Source organism: Spea bombifrons, chromosome 5 (assembly GCF_027358695.1).
Source record: "Spea bombifrons isolate aSpeBom1 chromosome 5, aSpeBom1.2.pri, whole genome shotgun sequence".
In the NCBI taxonomy this organism is placed as follows: Eukaryota; Metazoa; Chordata; class Amphibia; order Anura; family Pelobatidae; genus Spea; species Spea bombifrons.
In genome coordinates this window covers 44,782,919-44,804,561 of record NC_071091.1, presented here as the reverse complement: position 1 = coordinate 44,804,561, position 21,643 = coordinate 44,782,919, and the positions used below count along the sequence as shown (strand labels likewise).

Below are 21,643 nucleotides of genomic sequence, written 5' to 3'. Positions count from 1 at the left end.
AACATTAATTAACATGTAAACAATTTTTTCACATTTAATAAAAACTATGATTGAGAAAATGCATTTTTGTTTTCATTTTATCTGCCAAACTGCCATAGTTATGCACATCTGCCCCCAGGCTTGCCACTCTGCCCCCCCTCCGATATGCCTTATACCCCTGTAAGGGTTTTTACCTCTGTGGGGAAGTTGTAGTAGGTACAGCACACATAAAGCAGGATTAATTGTAATAATGTAGCCTTTTATTTTGTATTGACACAGCATACAGTTGTAAAGACATAAACTGTAGTTTACAAAACAACATAAATACATAAATAAAAATGTTTTTCTCTCTCTCTCATACCCCTTATATGCCACTCTGCCTTCCTGATATGCTACCCTGCCCCCAAGATATGCCTTATACCACCGATATGCCACTCTGTCCCCAACATATGCCTTATACCTGCTGCAGTGGCGTCTCCAGCTTTCATATTTAGGGGGGGCACATGGGGGGCCAGGGACCAAAGTAGGGGGGCCGATTATAAAACGGTACATATACACTATATATATATATATATATATATAAAATATAATATTAGACCCTGCTGCCGATATATAGAAATATTACACCCTGCTTCCGATATATATTAATATTAACCCCTGCTGCGGATATATACTTATATTATACCCTGCTGCCGATATACATAAAAATTATATCCTGCTGCCGATATATATTAATATTTGACCCTGCTGCCAATATATATTAATATTAGCCCCTACTGCCGATATATATTATTAGTCCCTGCAGCCAATATATTCAAATATTAGCCCCTGAAGCCAATATATATTAATATTAGCCCCTGCAGCCAATATATATAAATATTAGCCCCTGCTGCCAATATGAATATAAATACTAGGCCCTGCTGCCAATAAATATTATTAGCCCCTGCTGCCAATATATGTTAATATTAGCTCCTGCTGCCTATATATATAACAACTTTAAAATACTTTATTAAAAGTAACACCAAAGTTAGACAAAAAAATCAATAACAATATTAATATATATATTTATATATATATATATAAATATATAAATATACCGTATATTCCGGCGTATAAGACGACTTTTTAACCCCAGAAAATCTTCCCAAAAGTCGACGGTCGTCTTATACGCCGGGTACTAACCGAGTACCGGGTACTTACCGAGCCGGAGAGTCCCACGAAGCCACGAATCTCTAGGGGAGGCGCGAGTGGAGAAGCCGCCTCCCATGGGCCGGTCTTCAGGGCCGCGCCGAGGTAGGTGCAAGATGGTGATCTCCCCAACTAGCCCTGATCAGCAGGGCTGGTTGGGGAGATCACGACCTCCCTCCAACTAAACCAACATTAGGGAGCTCGAGGTCTGGCACTTCAGACCTTGGCTTCCCTGCTCCCTAATCACTACGTGTCGGCTATTGATGTCGAGCGCAGGGATGATGTCATGTCCCGACAATCAGCATCAATTGCCGGCGCGTAGTGATGAGGGAGCAGTAAAGCAGAGGTCTGAAATGACGGACCTCACGCTCCCACAACTGGATGAAAGATAGAAGATGAGAAAGGTAAGAGATGGGGAGAAAGGGGTGTGAGTGCAGTGTATGTGTACATATGTTGGTGTGAGATGGTCAGTGTATGTGTATGGTCAGGTGTGTGTAAGAGCAGTGTAGGTATTTGTGTGTTTGTAAGCTGGCATGTGTATATAAATATATATATATAGACACGTGTGTATATATATATATATATATATATATATACACACACACACACATGTATATATGTATATGTATATATTTATACATACATACATGTATATATGTATATATATATACACATACATGTATATATGTATATACACATGTATATATATATATATATATATATGTGTGTGTTTAAAGGCAGGGATGTGTGGTGAGGGCAGTGTATAAATGTGTATGTACGGGCAGGCGTGTGTGAGTATGTGTAGATATATATATAAATATATATATATATTGTGACAGTGTGAACCCCAGGGAGATGATTAGCATGGCATCTGGGTACAGCTGCTATGCAGAGTATACGTATGGGTCCCTGGGGTGGAGCAATTGGAGAGCAGGGTGGGCCAATGCTCCATTTCCCCATTTTGTGGAAACTCCATGCCGGGTTTCCCATGAGGCAAGAAGTCCACAGGATCCGGTCCGGGATTTCTATTAGGCTGACATCAGGCACAGGTGCTGGACATTAAAAACCCCTGGAGCCTGATACTCAAGGAGACTGTTGGGGGAAGAGGAAGTTCCCTGTGCTCCCAGGGCAAGGAGAGGCCCTGAAGAAGACCATCCCTGAGCCAAGTGAGGCAATACCTGCCTGGACATTTTGTGTGTTGTCTGGGGGAGGTTTTCCAGAGCCTGGCGTAGCTGGGTCTGGCTGGGAGGTTGAGGTAGTGGGTGATCAGGCTGGTCAGTGTGGACCAGCATAGTTCAGTTAGAGAGGGCTCCAATTGGGAGCTAGGTTTTCGTTTTATGATTTGGTTTTGGGGTTTGAGCGATTAAAATAAAGCGCTATTTTGTTCAAAGCTGCTGTTCCTGACTCTGATTGCCCTAGAGGACTGTGCTTAGGACCCCTAAAACGTGACATGTGTGGCCCTCATGCTACAGGTTTTGTCACATATGGTGGAGAATGCGGGCAAAGCACTGCTATGGTCTGTGGGCAGAAAGCAGGAACCAAGTGAACAACTGAGTGGATGCTAGTGACGAGTGCTACGCTGGATCCAGGAACCCCAAGTGTTGTGTGGCCTGAAGCTACCAAGCTGCAGTGGATGTGCCAGAAGTGATTACAGCTTAACCCGGAGGATTGAGTGAAAACACTTCAAAGACTGTTGCATGGTATGTGCCCTTGTATATTGCTGGCTGAAATACATATGCTTATGGAGGATGGCCTTGATGTGTTTGACGACTTATTGATGATCCGGACATGGATAAAAGTATGGTGTATCTGTGAAACCTGCAAACGAAAAGAATTTTGTCGCTATGGCCTGCTGGTAATTGCTTGATTACACACTGCAGAGGTAGAGATTAAAGACCTGGAGTACAATCTCTGGGATTTGTGTATTGCACTGACTGTTGGTCTAATGCAAGATGGGAAAAGGACAGCAAAGCGGAAATAAAATGTCCTTTCCATGTTTCACTCGCCAGCCAACCTGCAGTGGATATGTGGAACCACTGAAACTGGCACAAAAGGCAGATATAAAGTGTGCAGGGTCCTGTGTTGCGGCTCAGGAGTTAAAGGAGGAAATTGAATCCTTAAAGTGGCTGCACCAGGGTGAAGTCTCTGATTTTAACTTGCAGCTGAAAGAAGTAACCGATAAACTAGATGCTATCAAACAGAGAGACTATGAAATTAAGAGACTGACAGAGTTGAATGTTTGCTATGACAAACTGAGTTGTGGTGAATATAACAATGTGGCATGGACTACCAAGCTCAGGAAAGTGGAAGCTATGCCAAGAGATGAGCTGAATCAGTATGTGATTGAGCAGTCAGAGTATGTTGGGAAACAGATCTGCAAGAACAAAAAGCTGACTGATGAGTGTATGCTAAAAGAACATGAGTTAAAAGAGGTTAAAAAACAAGCAGCACAATTACAGGAGGAATTGCACCGAACTATTGGCCAGCTTGAGGGAGAAAACCTCACTTTGCAAAATGAAGTGGCTGCTTCTAGAGAAAAGCATTGTGTTGACCTGTCAGCAAAACTGCAAGAGATGCAACAGTTGCAGGAACAAAAGCTGGTGGTTGAAAAACGTCTCGCGGAGGTATCCCAGAAAGGTAAAGAGGATGCAGAGCGTGTATTTAGGCTCCTTTCTCAGAATAGCAGTGTGAATTTAACACTTGCAGTTGAGCGTCTAGAAAAAGTAAAGCTGCAGGAGACCGTAAAACCACTACAAGAGGAAATCCAGGTCTTATCTAAAGCCAGTAAAGAGAACACTGAACTTCATAAGGCCAACGTAGCACTAAAAGACAAGTATTCCCAAGAAAAGGCGGAACTGGAATCTTGCAAGAAACAGCTACAAGCCACAGAAGCCCAGCTAAAGCAAATGGAGGCAGTTATGCTTCTAAAAGAGGAGGAGTTAGCATTGGCTATCCGCTCCAGAGATCAAGCTTTAAGGGAAAAGGATACGGTCCAATGTAAGCTGGAAGCAATACTGACTAACACAGAGCGGGACAAGCAAACTTTATTGAGGCAGGTTGCTGATATCCAGGCCGAGAGAGACAAAATGGCAGAGAGTCTGGAGAACGCCAAGACTTCGAATGAAAATCTTCAACAAGTTGGACTTAAACTGCAGAAAGAGAATATATCCCTCAGGCATCAACTGGAGATATCCACCTTAGAGCTGAGAGAGGTGAAAGCAACCCTTGAGGAACAAAGGGTTACTGCAGTAGAAAAACATGTACTACTACAACTCCAGTTAGATGAACTGGGTATACAGCTAGCTGAAGAAAGGGAGGCCAAGCTAGCTCTACAGAAACAGATTAAGGTCCAAGAGGAAATGGACACAGTATCTGAAACGTCACAAATTGCACAAGCAGCAAGTGAGCAGATACAGTACAAAACAAGCTGCCTGGAGGAAAAGAAGAATGGCATGGAAAATAACCATTATAACCTAAGTGATGGAGGGACTATGCATGGTGCTGGAAGTACTGACCAACTAGCAGAGCAACATGGCAGTAAGCTACTCCAGGGAGCAGGTGGTCCCAGGTCCAGCAGAAGCCATACTTCAAAGGAGGAACCTTCTACAGGTGACAGTAAGGTCCATCCATTACACGCATCTGGGGTAAGAGGACATAAAAATGGGCTTGGTATTAAAAGGAGTGATGGTGAACAAGCTACGGGGAAACAGCTTGAAGATGGTGTGCGCTTGGCTGTATCGTGGAGACCACACAGGGTAAAACTTTTGGATGAGCAAGCTACAATGGTGTTCATTTGTACAGAGAAGAGACGTGGCTATGCAGTGTGTTTCCCATTCACTGATGGTTGCAGAAACCCAGAAGGGCAGATGGATACAAGGAGAAGGTCTCCAATCCTGGGACACGTTTATGGTGTGTGGAAAGGAAAGCCTCCTGATGCCCACCTAAGAGGGACGTCATCAGCAGAGCTGCTTAGTCCCGTGGTCGCTCAGCCCCATGGTTCTGAGCTGGTGGGGAGGATATGTGACAGTGTGAACCCCAGGGAGATGATTAGCATGGCATCTGGGTACAGCTGCTATGCAGAGTATACGTATGGGTCCCTGGGGTGGAGCAATTGGAGAGCAGGGTGGGCCAATGCTCCATTTCCCCATTTTGTGGAAACTCCATGCCGGGTTTCCCATGAGGCAAGAAGTCCACAGGATCCGGTCTGGGATTTCTATTAGGCTGACATCAGGCACAGGTGCTGGACATTAAAAACCCCTGGAGCCTGATACTCAAGGAGACTGTTGGGGGAAGAGGAAGTTCCCTGTGCTCCCAGGGCAAGGAGAGGCCCTGAAGAAGACCATCCCTGAGCCAAGTGAGGCAATACCTGCCTGGACATTTTGTGTGTTGTCTGGGGGAGGTTTTCCAGAGCCTGGCGTAGCTGGGTCTGGCTGGGAGGTTGAGGTAGTGGGTGATCAGGCTGGTCAGTGTGGACCAGCATAGTTCAGTTAGAGAGGGCTCCAATTGGGAGCTAGGTTTTCGTTTTATGATTTGGTTTTGGGGTTTGAGCGATTAAAATAAAGCGCTATTTTGTTCAAAGCTGCTGTTCCTGACTCTGATTGCCCTAGAGGACTGTGCTTAGGACCCCTAAAACGTGACATGTGTGGCCCTCATGCTACAGGTTTTGTCACAATATATATATATATATATATATGTGTGTGTGTGTAAGGGCAGTGTATGTATGTATATGTCTGTATAACAACCAGCCAATCACCGGTAAGGTACATCGCTTGCCGTGATTGGCTGGTTGTTGTATGCTGGGTAGAGGGGTAGTCTTATACGGCGAGTATAGCCCAAACTCTATATTTTAAGTGGAAAAGTTGGGGGTCGTCTTATACGCCCAGTCGTCTTATACGCCGGAATATACGGTAAATATATATAAATATATATAAAAATATATAAAATCAATAACAATATTAATATTAATATATATATATATATATACATATATATAACAACAATCACAATCCTATCATGCTCAGGTTCTAGCATGTGCTGGCTGACTTGGCATGATAGGAGTGCGATTGCTGTATGTATATATATATATATATATATATATATATATATATATATATATATATATATATATATATATATATATATATATATATATATATTAATACTGTTATTGAATTATTCTGTGCAATAAAAGTGTTAACACACCAAAGTTGGTGCAAAAAAATAATTGATGACAGCAATCACACTCCTATCATGCCTAGGCAGCCACTACATGCTGGAATCTGGGCATGAAAGGAATGTGATTACAGCCTCCCTATGCCATGCTATCCCTCACACTTACACATCCATGCTATCTCAAACCCTCATTCACAAACATTCAGCACAACACCCATCACTCTCACACACTCACTAATCCACTCTCCCTGAATCTTGTCCTACCTTTCCTCTGTCACTGTCACTTTTCCTCTTCATTCTTCCTCTTCATTCTTCCTCTTCATTCTTCTTCTTCTGTGCCCCGTCCTTCCGGTGCACTGAGCGCGGAAGACGGTGGGCGTGGCTTCAGTGTTGTGCGCCGGGATTTGACATCAAGTCCCGACGCACAGCCACAGTTGCCGCGCGCATCGTTTCTGGATGCGTGCCGGCGGGGTGGCACCCCCTTAGATGAGCGGCAGCCGGGGTGGAGCGCCCCCCCTGCCAGGTACGCCCCCCTGCCGTGTCTATTACAAAAAAAAAATGTCGTTTCAACTGGGGGGCACACGGGGGGGCACAGCATGATGTAGGGGGGGCCATGGCCCCCTCTGGCCCCCCCTGGCCCCCCCCTGCCGACGCCACTGACCTGCTGTGACAGAAAGCAGGGGATAATAATGGAGGGAGTGTATATATCCCCTTATATTTTGCAGGGTGGTTACCCTCAATAGTTTCTACCAGCCACAGGGAGATGTCTTGTTAATAATGGAATTATTGATGTCTGTTATTTGTGAATTTTGAGTCCCTGGGGTGGAGCACTTGGAGAGTAGTGCGGGCCAGTGCTCCACTCCACATTTTGTGAACAGCCGAACACCAGCAGGTGAGAATCCAGTCCGGAGATTCACGGATACTCTCCTAGTACTCACCTGTTTCCACTAATTAATGGGAGAGGCAGTTAAGTAGTCTCCTGATCTCAGAGCAAGAGAGATCATTTGGCTCCCTGAGAGAGAGGGAGAGAGCTGCCAAAATACTGAGTACTTCCATTATTGCATACAATTTGTTATTTTGTTTGTTCGGAATGGATAAGCCGCCCAACTGCAGTTAGGCTGGAGAACCCTGTATTAGGTAGTGCTCACAAGAGCAAGGCTTTTTGTTTGGATTTATCTATTTTTCTGTAATGCCTGTGGTGACAAAATAAAAACAGGCCCAGCCTTTTATTTCACCCTCCTCGTGTCTGAGCCATCTCTGCAGCCTGGTAGACTGTGTGTGAGTAAAGATTCCCGGACAGAGTACCAAAGTGAAGGGGTATTGTGTCACACTGCCTATATGCCACTCTGCCTCCCTGATATGCCACTCTGCCCCAAGATATGCCTTATATCCCCAATATGCCACTCTGCCAACCCCCCGATATGCATGCATAGCATAGACGTTCACCAGGTGCCAGATTAAAGTTATTTACCGTATTTTCTTGAATATAAGACAAGGTTTATAATACCTCTCGTCTTATATTCAAGGTTGTCTCATAATCGGACCTCAATTAGAGGTCTGACTACAAGACTAACATCTAGATCAACCGTAGCGCTGCTGGAGACCTAGTTCAACCTCGATGACTGAGCACTGGCGATGACCTTCCGGTGCTCCACCATAGAAGCTCCAGCGGAAGTACTGGGCAGCAGCGGAGGTTTTCTATACGCAGACGTTCACCAGCTCCCAGAGAGGAGGATCCCCTGCAGTGCTCCAGGGGACCTGGATCCTCCTCTCTGGCAGCTGGTGAACGTCTGCCTGACCCAACACTTCCGGCAGGTCTTCTATGACGGCGCGCCAGCGTGACATGGCCTTCCAGTGCTCCGTCATAGAAGCCCCAGCGAAAATGTCGGGTAGCAGCAGAGGTTGTCTATGCGCATCACGGAGACATCCACTGGCTGCCCCCACTAGACAGCAGGGAGTCTGGAGCAAGGGACAAGTGTGGGGAAGCAGCGTGGCATATCAGGGAGGCAGAGTGGCATATGGAGAGGTATAAAGCATATGTGGGGGGCAGAGTGGCATATGGGGTATATAAGGCATATCTGGGAGGCAGAGTGGCAAGCCAAGGTGCAGATCTGCATAACTGGGGGGCAGGTTGTTACAGGGTCACCATACCCAAGGCTGGGTACCCCTGTTTGAGGGCTGATTAATCACCAGTCAGTACCCTCATACGGATAGCTCCTGCTATCCATGGATCAGTCAGACCATATTCGTGCAGTGAAACAAGAATCACTTTTATTACAAACACATAGAACTTATATAGATCCTTAATTCTATCAACATTCCTTTAACAGACATTCTCAATACACACAGAACCAAATCACATCAGCTCGGGGAGTACACAGGCAATGGATAAGGTGAGGGGATTAAGTGATACAATTGGTTTCCCCCCTGTAGTGAGGCTGCTGTCTGGGCAAACAAGGCTGTGCTGGACGATTAAGAGCTCCAGCCAGGTTACACGATTGTCCCTTTGAAGGTCTGGAGCTGCAGCCACATTCAGTCCGGCTATAGATTAAAAACATCCTATAAAATATTACCGGACCATGGGATCAGAAACAGGACACAGTCCAGTGGCAGCATCACATGATGTAGAAGCCCCAGCGGAAGTGAAGGTGAGTAACGGAGGCTGTCTGTGCACATCGTGCAGACCCCCACCGGCTGACAGAGAATCGAGGTCTCCTGCAGAGGATCATCCTCTCTGTCAGATGGTGGGGGTCTGCACGATGTACACAGACAGCCTCCGTTACTGCCCTTCACTTACGCTGAGGCTTCTATGAAGCTGCAGTGAAAGTGCTTGTCAGCAACGGAGGTTCACAAAACACCAGGGAGTAGGGAGAGAGGCAGAGCGGTGTATGGGAGGGGGGAGGAGTCAGGGGGTGTATGGGAGCCATGGGAGGGGGGAGGAGGCAAAGTGGTGTATGGGAGGGGGAGGAGGCAGAGTGGTGTATGGGAGGGGAGGAGGCAGAGTGGTGTATGGGAGGGGGAGGAGGCAGAGTGGTGTATGGGAGGGGGAGGAAGGAGAGTGGTGTATGGGAGGGAGAGGAGCCAGAGTGATATATGTGAGGGGGAGGAGCCAGAGTGGTGTATGTGAGGGGGAGGGGCCAGAGTGGTGTATGGGAGGGGGAGGAGCCAGAGTGATGTATGGGAGGGGGGAGGAGGCAGAGTGGTGTATGGGAGGGGGGAGGAGGCAGAGTGGTATATGGGAGGGGGAGGAGGCAGAGTGGTGTATGGGAGGGGGGAGGAGGCAGAGTGGTGTATGGGAGGGGGGAGGAGGCAGAGTGGTGTATGGGTGAGTTATAGTGGTGTATGGGGGTATAATGAATTTCAGGGTAGCAGAGTGGTGTATGGGGGTGTAATGAATTTCAGGGAGGCAGAATGGCATATCAGGGGGAGTTAGAGTGGTGTATAGGGGAGATAGAGTGGTGTATGGGGTATAATGAATTTCAGAGTGGCATATCTGGGGGAGGCAGAGTGGTGAATCAGGGAGGTATAAGGCATAAATGGGGCGAGTGTCATATTGGAAGTTATAAGGCATATCAGGGGGCACAGTGGCATATAGGGGTTATAAGGCATATTGATATTAGGCATATCAGGGGGCATAAGACATATCTGGGGATAAAAGGTATATCAGGGGGCTCAGTTGCATATCACTGGCATATAAGGAGTATAAGGCATATTGGGGGCACAGTGGCATATCAGGGGGCACAGTGGAATCTCTGGCATATAGGAGGTATAAGGAATATATGGGGGCAGAGTGGCAAGCTGGGGGTCAGATGTGCATAACTGGGGGCAGTTTGGTAAATAAAAGAAAATATAAACAAGGCTTTTTTCTCATAGTTTTTATTAAATATGAAAAATAGTTAACATATGAATTAATATTTACTAATAACTTTGTATTAAAACCTAGTTTGAGAAACACTGTGTTTAGGTTCTTGTAGCTTTTATTATTATGTCAGTAAAATAACAAGGTGAATAGAGAGAGGCCATTGCGATAAAGAGATGAAAGTGTAAATTCTACGTTTTTTATTACATTATTTTAAATTAAAAAAAAATTGCATTTTTTATCCGATTAAGCGATTAATCGAAAAAATGATCGGCCAACTATCGATTATTAAAATAATCGTTAGTTTCAGCCCTAAAATTGTGAAATAAAAAAAAGTGGTTTACATAATACCTCATAATAAATGTATGCCTTGAATTTCTTTCAAACAATGGTTTTCCAGGGCAGCAAAGTTCCCTAGTTTCAGATACACCATCTTCACCATGTAATATTATATGAACCTAAAAATGAATGAAAAATTTGAATATTGAATGAATAAATTCAATACATTTTCACCCAAGGAATATCATGGGTTTTTTTTTATAAATATTTAGGTGTTTTTTTTGTTTTTTTTTACACAATATTCCCTAACACATGTTCCCTGTTAAGTATATACACAGAACGTTGAGATATTACAAGAGTTCCTTTCTTTATGTCATTCAAGCAAATCGGGTAAACTACCAACAAGCATTTTAAAAAATAGGTAAATATTGTATTATACCTTGCCAGTGAAAACGGGTCTCGATCTAAAACCAATATCAATAACAATGGCATACAGCTGTTGATCAGTTGGTGAATTATCTTGTAGTAATACTAAGCCATTTTTTTTTTCTTCATGTACATCTTTCTGTTTGCAGATTGTCACCAGGAAAGCATACAATATTATCACAAGAAAAACAATTGTACATGGCACTAGGTTTTTTGTAGGACTGGAAAACATAAGAGAAACGTACATTAACATAGCATTTTTATTAGTACTTTGCTAGTAACAATTCAATGGGATGTCTCACATTTTTTAAGTACATTCATGAGAAAATTAATAAAAAAATGATGTCATCTCCGACTTCGAGTCTGATGGGATCCAACCAGACTTAGCTGAGAGAGAGCGCGTAAAATGACTTACACCCTGTATTTTTCATCGGATGAGTATGCTTTCCAACATAAGTAATTACTTAAGTAATTACGGCCTACATACTCTGGTTTACTGGGTTACTTCACTTGGTTCTCTGTATAAAGTTAAGTAGACAGTAAGCTCTAAAAAGGTTTTTGGGTGGGATAAGCATTGTATGGGTAGGGAGGGGGAACAGGGCTGTATAGTGAGGGGGGATTTTTGGCTGTGTCCTTTGAGGGAGTCATACAATACTAATCACACGCTGAATTATTTTTTATTGATATTTTCTATATTTTCTTTCTACCCTTTTCTCTCTTTCTGTAATTCATATTTTGTTCTTATTTTTTCAAATGTGAGTGGGAATTATAGTTGAAAATAACGCAACAAAGTTTGTACCATCTACAGTAACACTATTGCGATTTAGCATTACTATGTGCTTAACGATATTATCTATTGTAGCGGACATGGATTGCCTCGTCCATTATTAGTGATTCACGTCACAGACGCAATATCTGTATCCCCCTTTGGATAAACCACTCCCCTAACTGTGGCATACATTACCAATTATTTCTATTGTTTAATAAGTGCATTACCTCTACCACCAGGTAGCACTAGAGAGCGAGTGATGTGTACATCTCTTGTTTATCTAAGACCATAGATAATGGCTACCTACATGAAAAGCCATGTGGGCTATACCAGGAACAATGGGATGTCAGAGACTCCAGGAGGAAGGGGGAGGAGCAGAAGAGACTGGAAGGAGGAGAAGGAAGCAGCATGGCAGAAGCTAAGGGAGCTGTGAAAGTTTGCCAGAGAAAAAGTATGAATTAGAAAGCTGCTCTTCCATCTTGGGCTAGTTAAGTGCCAAGAAGCTAGGACTAGTTTAGTGCCTAGTATTGTAACTATTAGAAAAAAACTACTGAAAGAATCCATTAAAGTCTTTTATATGAACCTGGTATCTAGAGCCATTTTGGAAACTGAACACCAAAGGAGTTATTTGATATGCTGATACTCTCTGAAGTTAAGTACATATGTTAACTGTAACTTTATTACAGTAACTTTTTTCGATGTATTGTTTTTACTGCTAGAGGTATTAATAAAGTATATCATTATAGATCATAACATTTCTTGGTATTCCTCTCTACATAATTTAACTGTATTCTTGAATCAAATTTATTATTGTATTGTTAGATGTGTTTTGTCTAAATTGTGTATTAAATATATGCATAATTTTGCATAAAGCAGGCCACGACTGCAACATCTATGAATGTGCGGGGCCTGAATACTTCTAATAAACAAAGATTGCTATTAAAGGAGACCAATGAAAAAAAGGGTCTATAGTAAAAAGGGCTAACTGGAAACCAGAGCCATTGGAGTCTAAGCACTATCCCACAAAGTACCATACTATTACTAACCGCAAAAAGATGACTGTGTCTATACTGATACATAAACAAACACAATTACAAATAATCACTAAGGTGTTGGATCCTTTGGGATGTTATATTACCTATTCTATAGTGAATTTCTATGCCCCATACATTTTATCAAAGTTTTCTCTAAATTAAAAGGCTGCATTATTATTTGTGGTGACTTTGGGACAAGAATTTGCTAACACACTACACAAATTTGCCCTTTTTGATTCCTGGAGAAATACTTACCCCCTAGACAGGGATTGTACGTTTTATATTGCTGTGCATCACAGTTCTTTGAGAATCAATCTTACCTTGCTAGATCAATAAACCCTGCAAACAGTTCAGGAAGACAAGGTTTTTTCGTCTTATATTCAAGGTCATCTTCTAATCAGACAACAAATAGAGGTCTGACTAAAAGACTAAGATCCAGATCCCCTACAGCGCTGCAGGGGACCCGGATCCTTCTCTCCGGCAGCCTCTGCTGGCTTCTGTGACGGCATCACATGCTCATGCCCCAGCGAAAATGCCAGCAGCGGCGGAGGTGCCAGCAGCAACAACCTCAGTTGCTGCTGGCACCTCCGCCGGGGCTGCTATGGTGGAGCACCAGAAGGACATGTGATTCCAGCACTCATAGAAGCCCCGGCGAAGTACTGGCCAGCAGCAGTTGAGGTCTGCATCGCACAGGCGTACACCGGCTGCCCCACTAGACACCAGGGAGTCTGAAACACAGGGGACAAGTATTGGTAAGTTGGGGGGAGGGGGTAAGAGTGGGATGGGGGGTGGTTTTAATGGTTTTCTGGAGGCAGAGTGGCATATAGGGGTGTATAAGGCATATCTGGGGGGAGTGGCAAATAGAAGGTTAAAATGCATGTCAGGGAGGCAGAGTGGTATATATGGGTATATAAGGCATATCTGGGGGTGGGAAATAGGGGTTCAAATGCATGTCAGGGAGGCAGAGTGGCATATAGGGGTGTATAAGGCATATCTGGGGGAGAGTGGCAAATAGGGGGGTTCAAATGCATGTCAGGGAGGCAGAGTGGCATATATGGGTGTATAAGGCATATCTGGGGGCAGAGTGGCTTATTAGGGAGGCAGAGTGGCATATAGGGGGTATAAGACATTTCTTGGGGGCAGAGTGGCATATAAGGCATATCTGGGGGGGCAGATGTGCATAATGGGAAATAAAAGTAAAAAAAATATTTCAATCATAGTTTTTATTAAATATGAACAAATAGTTTACATGTGAACAAGTACGTGTCACGCTCAGCGTACAAATAGACACCGTTGTCAGGTAGAACAGCACGTGCACAGTCCAACAGACAGAGATCAGGGATAATAAGCACAGCATGGTCGAAAACAAGCCGAGGTCAGGAAGCCAGAAGTCAGGATCGTCGTGGAGGAAGCCGGGGTCAAACACCAGAGGAACAGGAACGAGAACAAGCCGACTCGGTAACAGGAATCAAAACAGGAACGCTTAGCTGAGGAGTAGACACTATCAAGATAGGTACAACCATCAGAAGGCTGGAAGGTTGCTGAGTCCTTTAAATAGGATTTGGCACCAAAATAGAGTTTCCCGCCAAATTCCATTTACGTCCGTTACATCACTTCCGGTCTGCGGCCATCTTGTGATTGGCGAGATCGTAATTCTCCAGTAAAAGGAGTGGTAGTACCAGCTGGCGCCACTAGGTGGTGTGAAGAGGATTGCGTGCACGCGGAGGGACCGGACCTGTCTCCAGTTGGCGGCGGCTACTGCGTAGAGGTGCGGGGGTCCTCCTCGTCCTCACGGCGGCGGGAGCTGGTTAGCGGAGGCGGGAGGTCTCCCTCTCCTCCTCGGCGGCTGAGGCTGCTGTGCTGAGGCGGTGGGTCTCCCTCTTCTCCGCGGTGGCTGAAGCTGCTGTGCCGATGCAGGGGGTCTCCCCCTTCTCCGTGGCGGCTGAAGCTGCTGTGCCGAGGCGAGGGGTCTTCCCCTTCTCAGCGGCGGCTGAGAATGCTGTGCCGAGACGGGGGGTCTCCCTTTTCTCCGCGGCGGCTGTCGACCCGAGGACCCGGAGGAACCAGAAGTAAGGTACGTAACAGTACGGTACTTATTGGAGATTTGTTATGGTCATAAATGTGGTTATTAGTAGAAGAATCTTATCAGACCAAGCTATGTGTGAAGATATTTCAACAGAGCTCTCCTCCAATTTTTCACTCAATAACATACCAGATGTGACCTGTGTGTGGTTAGCTCACAAGGCGGTTGTTAGTTAAAGTAGCATCACAGAGGACCTTACAGCACAAGAACAGATACTGGAGTTAGCAAAGAAATCCAAGTGGCCATCTAGGTTCAAGGTGCAGAACTGGGCAGATTGAAGAAACACTATTATGTGAATGGAAATAAAGCAGATTCTTTATTGGCGGCCAAGATGAGACAGAGAGCAACACAAAAGCTTACCAACTACCTTCAGTTTCCCTCTGGAGTGAACGTTTATAACCCCAAGGACATTGAAAACAGATTTACAAAACACTACCAGAAGCTTTACAACTTGACCCCAATATTCAACAACCTAATCTCAAGGAAATTAATGCCTTTTTGACATATTCGAGTGATAGATCCTTAACAAATGTCTGGCCTCACTAGGGCAGTGAAGGAGGAACTGGCTTTGCTGATCAAAAAACATTAAAACTTCACAAAGCTCCAGAGCCTGATGGCCTACCCAATAGATAATATAGGACATTTGCAAATATTCTGCTGCCACGCCTAACTCGCCAACTCAAGCCAGAAAAAACTACTTCAGAATGTTCCAGTTATTTTCCTATCTCACTCCTCAGCTTGTCAGAAGGCTCTGAAATGAATTATTACTTGCCTAACCACTATCTCCTGCACTCCATGCCTCCTCCTGCCCTTAGAAGCTTAAAGCAGCAGAACATTGCATTAAACTTAACAAGAGTAAAAGAAAGCCACTGTGATACACTGCAGATGTGGAAAATGTTGAATGAGAAGAAACAAGCTTTTAAGATATATAAACAGACTCAAAATGAGGAAAATGGGAGCAAATACAAAGCTAAGATTAGGGAGGCTAAGCTTATTTAAAATAAAATGTATTGGCAGCAGGGTCTAATATTTTTATATATTGACAGCAGGAACTAATATTAAAATATATTGGCAGCAGGGTGTAATATTTATGTATATATTGGCAGCAGGGTATAATATTTATGTATATATTGGCAGCAGCGTCTAATATTGATATATATTGGCAGCAGGGTCTAATATTTATATATAAATTGGCAGCAGGGTCTAATATTTATATATATATATTGGCAGCAGGGTCTAATATTTATATATAAATTGGCAGCAGGGTCTAATATTTATATATATATATTGGCAGCAGGGTCTAATATTGATATATATATATATATATATATATATCGGCAGCAGGGTCTAATATTTATATATATCGGCAGCAGGGGATACCCAATATATATATATATATATATATATATATATATATATATATATATATATATATATATATATATATGTGGCCATGATATGCTTTATGGGCATCAAGGTTAATCAGAGTGTTATGAAGTGGAGTTTGTAGTTTGGCTGAATTTATTGTGGTTGCTATGGCCTTCTGGTTGCCTATAATGGGGTTACGTAATTTTGTGAATCCTAGTTGATTGTGTGAAACTATATGTGGGAGGATGGAGTGTATACGTGTGGATATCAGTTTGGTAAGGATTTTAAGATCTGTGTTGAGATGGGTTATGGGGTGATTAGTGTGTATGGGGTGATTAGTTTCCTGTCCTTGTTAGGTTTTTGTAATGGTATAGTTTTTGCATCTGTGAGTGTTTTTGTGGGTTGTTGTTCCATATATATGTTTTTATAGAGTAGGGGTAATGTTGTCTAAGAATTTTGAAGTATTCGGCTGACAATCCATGCGTGCCTGGGGCTTTGGTGTTTGGTAGGGAGGATATAACTTGAATTTCTTGTTGGGTAATTAGGGCATTTAAGCGTTTGCATTGAACGCGAGTCATTTTAGTTTTACCTGTTGTAGAAAGGATACCCCTAAGTGGGGATCATCTGGTTGGGCTATAAATATGGAAGTATAGAAATCTTGGAATGTTTATTTATTGGGTTTGTGTCAAAAGAAGGGTCCATGTGGTGTTTGAATTTTAGTGATGCGTGGGTGTGGTTTTCTAGATTTTGCTTTTCAGGTTTGGCCGCTTTGCCCCCCCCATTGGAAGAAGTTTTGTCTGGTGTAATCTACCTGGCATGTAGCCTTTTCCAGTAGAAATGTGTCAAATAAATCTTTAGCAGCCATGTATTGTGTTTTAGTTTGTTCTGTATTATGTAAGAAGTGTTCTGCCTAGCTTGTAGTGAGATCTAGGATGGGTTTGTTGTATTGGTCCTGCCATTGTTTGCGTATGAGGGCAATGTGTTGGATGCTCTCCTTGTCACGAGGAACTCTTCTGTAAGCCCGCCCCCTTAAACGTCACGTCTTCAAAGCGGCAGCCCGGACAGGAAGTTCAAAGCAGCCGTTGTGCGGTTGTAAGACCGCCTCTGCCAGCCGCCTATTGAATTTAAAGCAGCCGGCGGAGGCTGTCTTTAAAGCGGCAGGGCGGCTATGCTGAGTTTGTCACGTGTTTTTCACAGTTGAAGGGCGTCTGGGAGCCATTGTTTTAACATGGGTATAAAGTCTTGAGGTGGAACAGATTCGGGAATGCCGACAAATCTAACATTATTATGACGGTTCCTGTTTTCTAGATCGTCTGTTGGGAAAGGTTCTGGAGAAAAAAGATCAGGTTGAGGAGATAGCTCATGGGTTGACAGAGTGAGTTTCCCTGTAGTAGGTAGCTGGAATTGTCTTTTGGTTTGTCCTTAGCTTTGCCTTAAGGTTTACTGCATTTTTGTTGTGATAGTTAGTCACTCAGGTACCAGTCCATGACCAGCTGATGGGAGTAAATTTGGGGGTATCAGGTAATTCAGTGCTATGTCAGTCTTACACTTAGTTCCGATACAGTGCTGAGTTTTGTTGGATGATTGGTTTTTGTTGTGACTTCTTGTTAGGATACTAGATGGTGCAGGATACTAGATGGTGCTATGGGATAAGAAATTAACAACTGCGGACATATTTTTTGGCTCCTCCCTCTGAACTCATACAGTCTGGTTTTAAATCCCTTCACTCTACTGAAACGGCTCTAACCGTTCATTCTCGGTCAGCTTCTCTGGCAAGACATCATCACCATACCTGAGAACTTCTTCACTCCGGCTACCTGGAGCCTTCCCTTGCGGGACCTGGCCAGGAATGCCCGTTGACGTCCCACTGACATCTGTGGGAGTTCCTGTTAATATCGAGGCGTCACTCCCCAACTTAAAGGGTTAAATGGGCAGGGAGCGAGGTGTTGACCTGGAGAACCTGAGAAGCTTTGCTTCACCCGGAGAGTTCCCAGGTGTGATCATCACCTCTTCCACTTTCGGTTGGCCCTCTGCTGTCCACTCTTTATAGTTCAGATATTGGAATTGACAGCACAACTATGTTTTCTGCTCACCAGGCCCAATGCCTTGGGGCCTCAAACCTCTTCTTCATCCCTCACATTCAGTCCCTTGCACCTAAAAAATATTTCTTGCATCCGTCCATTCCTCACCCAAGAATCCAGAAAAACTCTGGTTCATTCCCTTCATTTTCCATCTTGACTTTTGTAACACTCTTCTGGTTGGCTTTACACTGTCTCGACTTCTGTGCAGTCTGTCCCAAATGCTGCTTGGCTTATCTTCCTTGCACGCTGCTCTTTTTCTGATTCCCCGCTCTGTGAAATCCTCAACTGGCTCCCTATTACCTTAAGAATTACATTTAAAATCCTTGTACTAACTAAGCCTACTTCTTAAATACTTTTTTTCTTCTGTTTATACCAAGGAAGAACCAATGACGGAGCCCCTGCTGGCTAATTTTAAGGAACCATTACAGCAAACATGAGATTGGCTGACGCAAGAAAAAGTGCTCAAGCAACTAAATACTGTTAAGGTAGACTGGACCGGATGGTATACACCCAAGGGTACTTAAGGAGATAAGCCTAATTCTGGCCTAACCATTATTACTGATCTTTAGGGATTCTTTCAGTTCAGGCATAGTTCCATTAGATGTTGTGCCCATATTTAAAAAGAGATCAAAATCTCAACCAGGCAAATACAGGCCAGTAAGCTTAGCATCAGTAGTGGGGAAATTATTTGAAGAGTTGCTAAAGGTATACATTCAAGAGCATATCTTCATACATAATCCAATTAGTAGAAGTCAACATGGATTTGTGAAAGACATGTCTTGTCAAACCAACTGATTAGTATTCTATGAAGAAGTTAGTAAAAATATAGATCTGGGTGTGGCTGTAGATGCAATTTATCTGGACTTTGCTATGGCATTTGATACGGTTCCCCATAAAAGGCTACTCTACAAATTAACAGAAATAGGCTTATGGGCCAATGTCTGTATTTGGATTAGAAATTGGCTAAAAGATAGAACGCAAAGCGTTGTTGTGAATGGATTTTTCTCAGACTGTATGCAGGTATTAAGTGGAGTGCCTCAGTGGTCTGTCCTGGGTCCTCTTCTTTTTAATTTTTTTATAAATGATCTCTCAAGCTGCATTGAGAGCCACAACTTTTGCTGATGACATAGAATTAGGCAGGGTAATTCACACTAATCTGGATGTTTCTTTGTTACAGGAGGATTTAGACAGAGTTGGGGACTGGGCGTGCAAGTGGCAGATAAGGTTCAACGTAGACAAATGCAAAGGTATGCATTATGTTAAAAATACAGTATACATCAGGCAAGGTATACAGAAGAGAAAGACAGTTCGCATGTGGATAGCATACGCATACATTATATTACAGATACCTCGAAGAATGACAATCAACAACAATAGTCACAATACATTCAGGTCCAGTAATAAAGTCTCCCTAGATAGGCAGCACAGAGGACTGAGTAGGAGGAACATCAAAATGGAAAACAGAACAAAAACATAGGTTAAAAAAAAAAGAAAACTAACAATGCACAGAAATAATTGGAAGGATGGGTCGCCAAGTAGATGGTAACCTATAAGAAGTCGGGTAGGAACAGAAAGGCCAAAAATCGGAGTCACGCCGTAGGCGGGGACGGGGTCCCAGTCGTCACACGTCCAAGTCAGGGGGTTCATCAATAAAGCTACCCAAGACGGTCTGGAAAGTTGTGGAAGCCAGAAACTCCCTCCAAGGAAGCCACTTCAGGCCATTTTTATATCCGAGTCCCCTAGAAGTCATAACTAGGTCCTCCATCTGACAGATAAAGTTGACTTTCCTAAGCCAGGCGGACACGGGAGGGGGCTTGGATTGCTTCCAAAATTGAGGGATAACAGCCTTGGCGGCTGTAATAAGATGAATGGACAGTGACCTTTTATAGGAGCCCATGCTGGAGGACGTGTGGTGCAGCAAAAGCGTTCAGGGGTAGCCTGGAGACCGGGGTCATCTATGGCCGGTATAACCGCAGTCACAGCCGCCCACAGAGGCTGCATCAGAGGACAAGTCCACCACAGGTGCAGGTAGGTACCAACGTCGGACCCACAGCGCCAGCAATGGGGAGGTACGTCTGGGAGGAAGTGGTGGAGATCAGCAGGCACCCTATACCATCTGGTGAGGAGCTTATATGCGGATTCCTGCAACCTGCTAGACGTAACCCCCCGTAGTGTGAATGAGATCATCTGATCCCATTCGTCAGGCTCAAATGTACATTTCAAGTCCCTCTCCCACAAACTGAGGAAGTAGGGCTTCTTAGGGGTACGGTGAGCCAGAAGGATTTTGTACAAGTTGGAGAGGAGGTGTGATTGCCTAGCGGAGTTAGAGCACAGGAGTTCAAACGGAGTCAGGGGCCTGGTAGCGGAAGAGGCGGGAGATAGGGATGAGAGGAAGTGCCTAATTTGGTGATACAGGAAAGTCATCTTAAAGGGCACAGGAGTAGCGGGAATGAAGTCCGAAATGGGGCGAACAGAGTCCCCCGCGTAAAGGTGAGTAACGCGGAGCACCCTCACCCCTTCCGGGAGCAGGGGCGTTATGTCAGCACAGACCAAACCTGGAGGAAAGTCAGGGTTGGAGGAGACAGGGTTAAGGAGGCCCGTGCAACTCATGACGGGGTACCTAGCTAGGGACCTGGTGAGGACGCGGAGCGTTGGCGCGACAGTCGGATGCCCCGGGTCGATGGGCGATGTCTCGACGGGAGCCAGGGTATCGCGCAATATCAGCAGAGAAAAGGGAGTTTTCGATACAGACCCATTGCTTATGTGGACAGGATACCCATTCCACCACCCGTCGCAGATGGGAGGAAATCCAGTACCCCTCAACGTCTGGGAGGCCTAGGCCAGCTTGGTCCTTAGTGCCAATCAGGTAAGAATGTGCCAGTCTGGGAGGGCGATTGAACCAGACATATCTGGTGAATAGCCTGGTCCGTTGTTTAAGGAAAGATTGAGAAAGAAAGACAGGGAGGGTTTGGAATAGGTAGAGAAGGCGAGGGAGTATATTCATTTTGAGTACGCTCACCCTACCGAACCAGGAAATCTGGTTGAAGGACCACTTCCGGAGATCAGCAGTAACGGAGGACAGGAGCGGAGCAAAGTTAACTTCCACTAGGGAGGATAAGTCTGCCGGGATGCAGACCCCCAGGTAAGTTAAGGAGGAGGCCGCCCATCGAAAGGGATAAGTACGACGTATCTGTGTCTGTATAGGGGAAGGGACATGTATGCCCAGAATCTCAGATTTTTGCAAATTTATCTCGTACAGGGAGAGGTCGTGGAACCGACTTAGTTCAGCAGTGAAATGGGAGAGGGAGGTTAGTGGGTTAGTGACTAGGCAGAGCATGTCGTCCGCATAGATGGAGAGTTTAAACTCTTCACCCATGACCGAGAGGCCAGTGATAGAGGGATTCG

At 44.4% G+C, this 21,643-nt stretch overlaps 1 long non-coding RNA gene across 1 annotated transcript; it reads left to right on the top strand.

Moving 5' to 3' along the window:
* Window positions 1-2,556: 2,556 nt before the first annotated feature.
* On the top strand, window positions 2,557-2,709 carry LOC128497329 (uncharacterized). Its single transcript, XR_008354298.1, has 2 exons — window positions 2,557-2,619; window positions 2,661-2,709. It is a non-coding gene; the product is annotated as an uncharacterized LOC128497329 (long non-coding RNA).
* The last annotated feature ends 18,934 nt before the right edge of the window (window positions 2,710-21,643 follow it).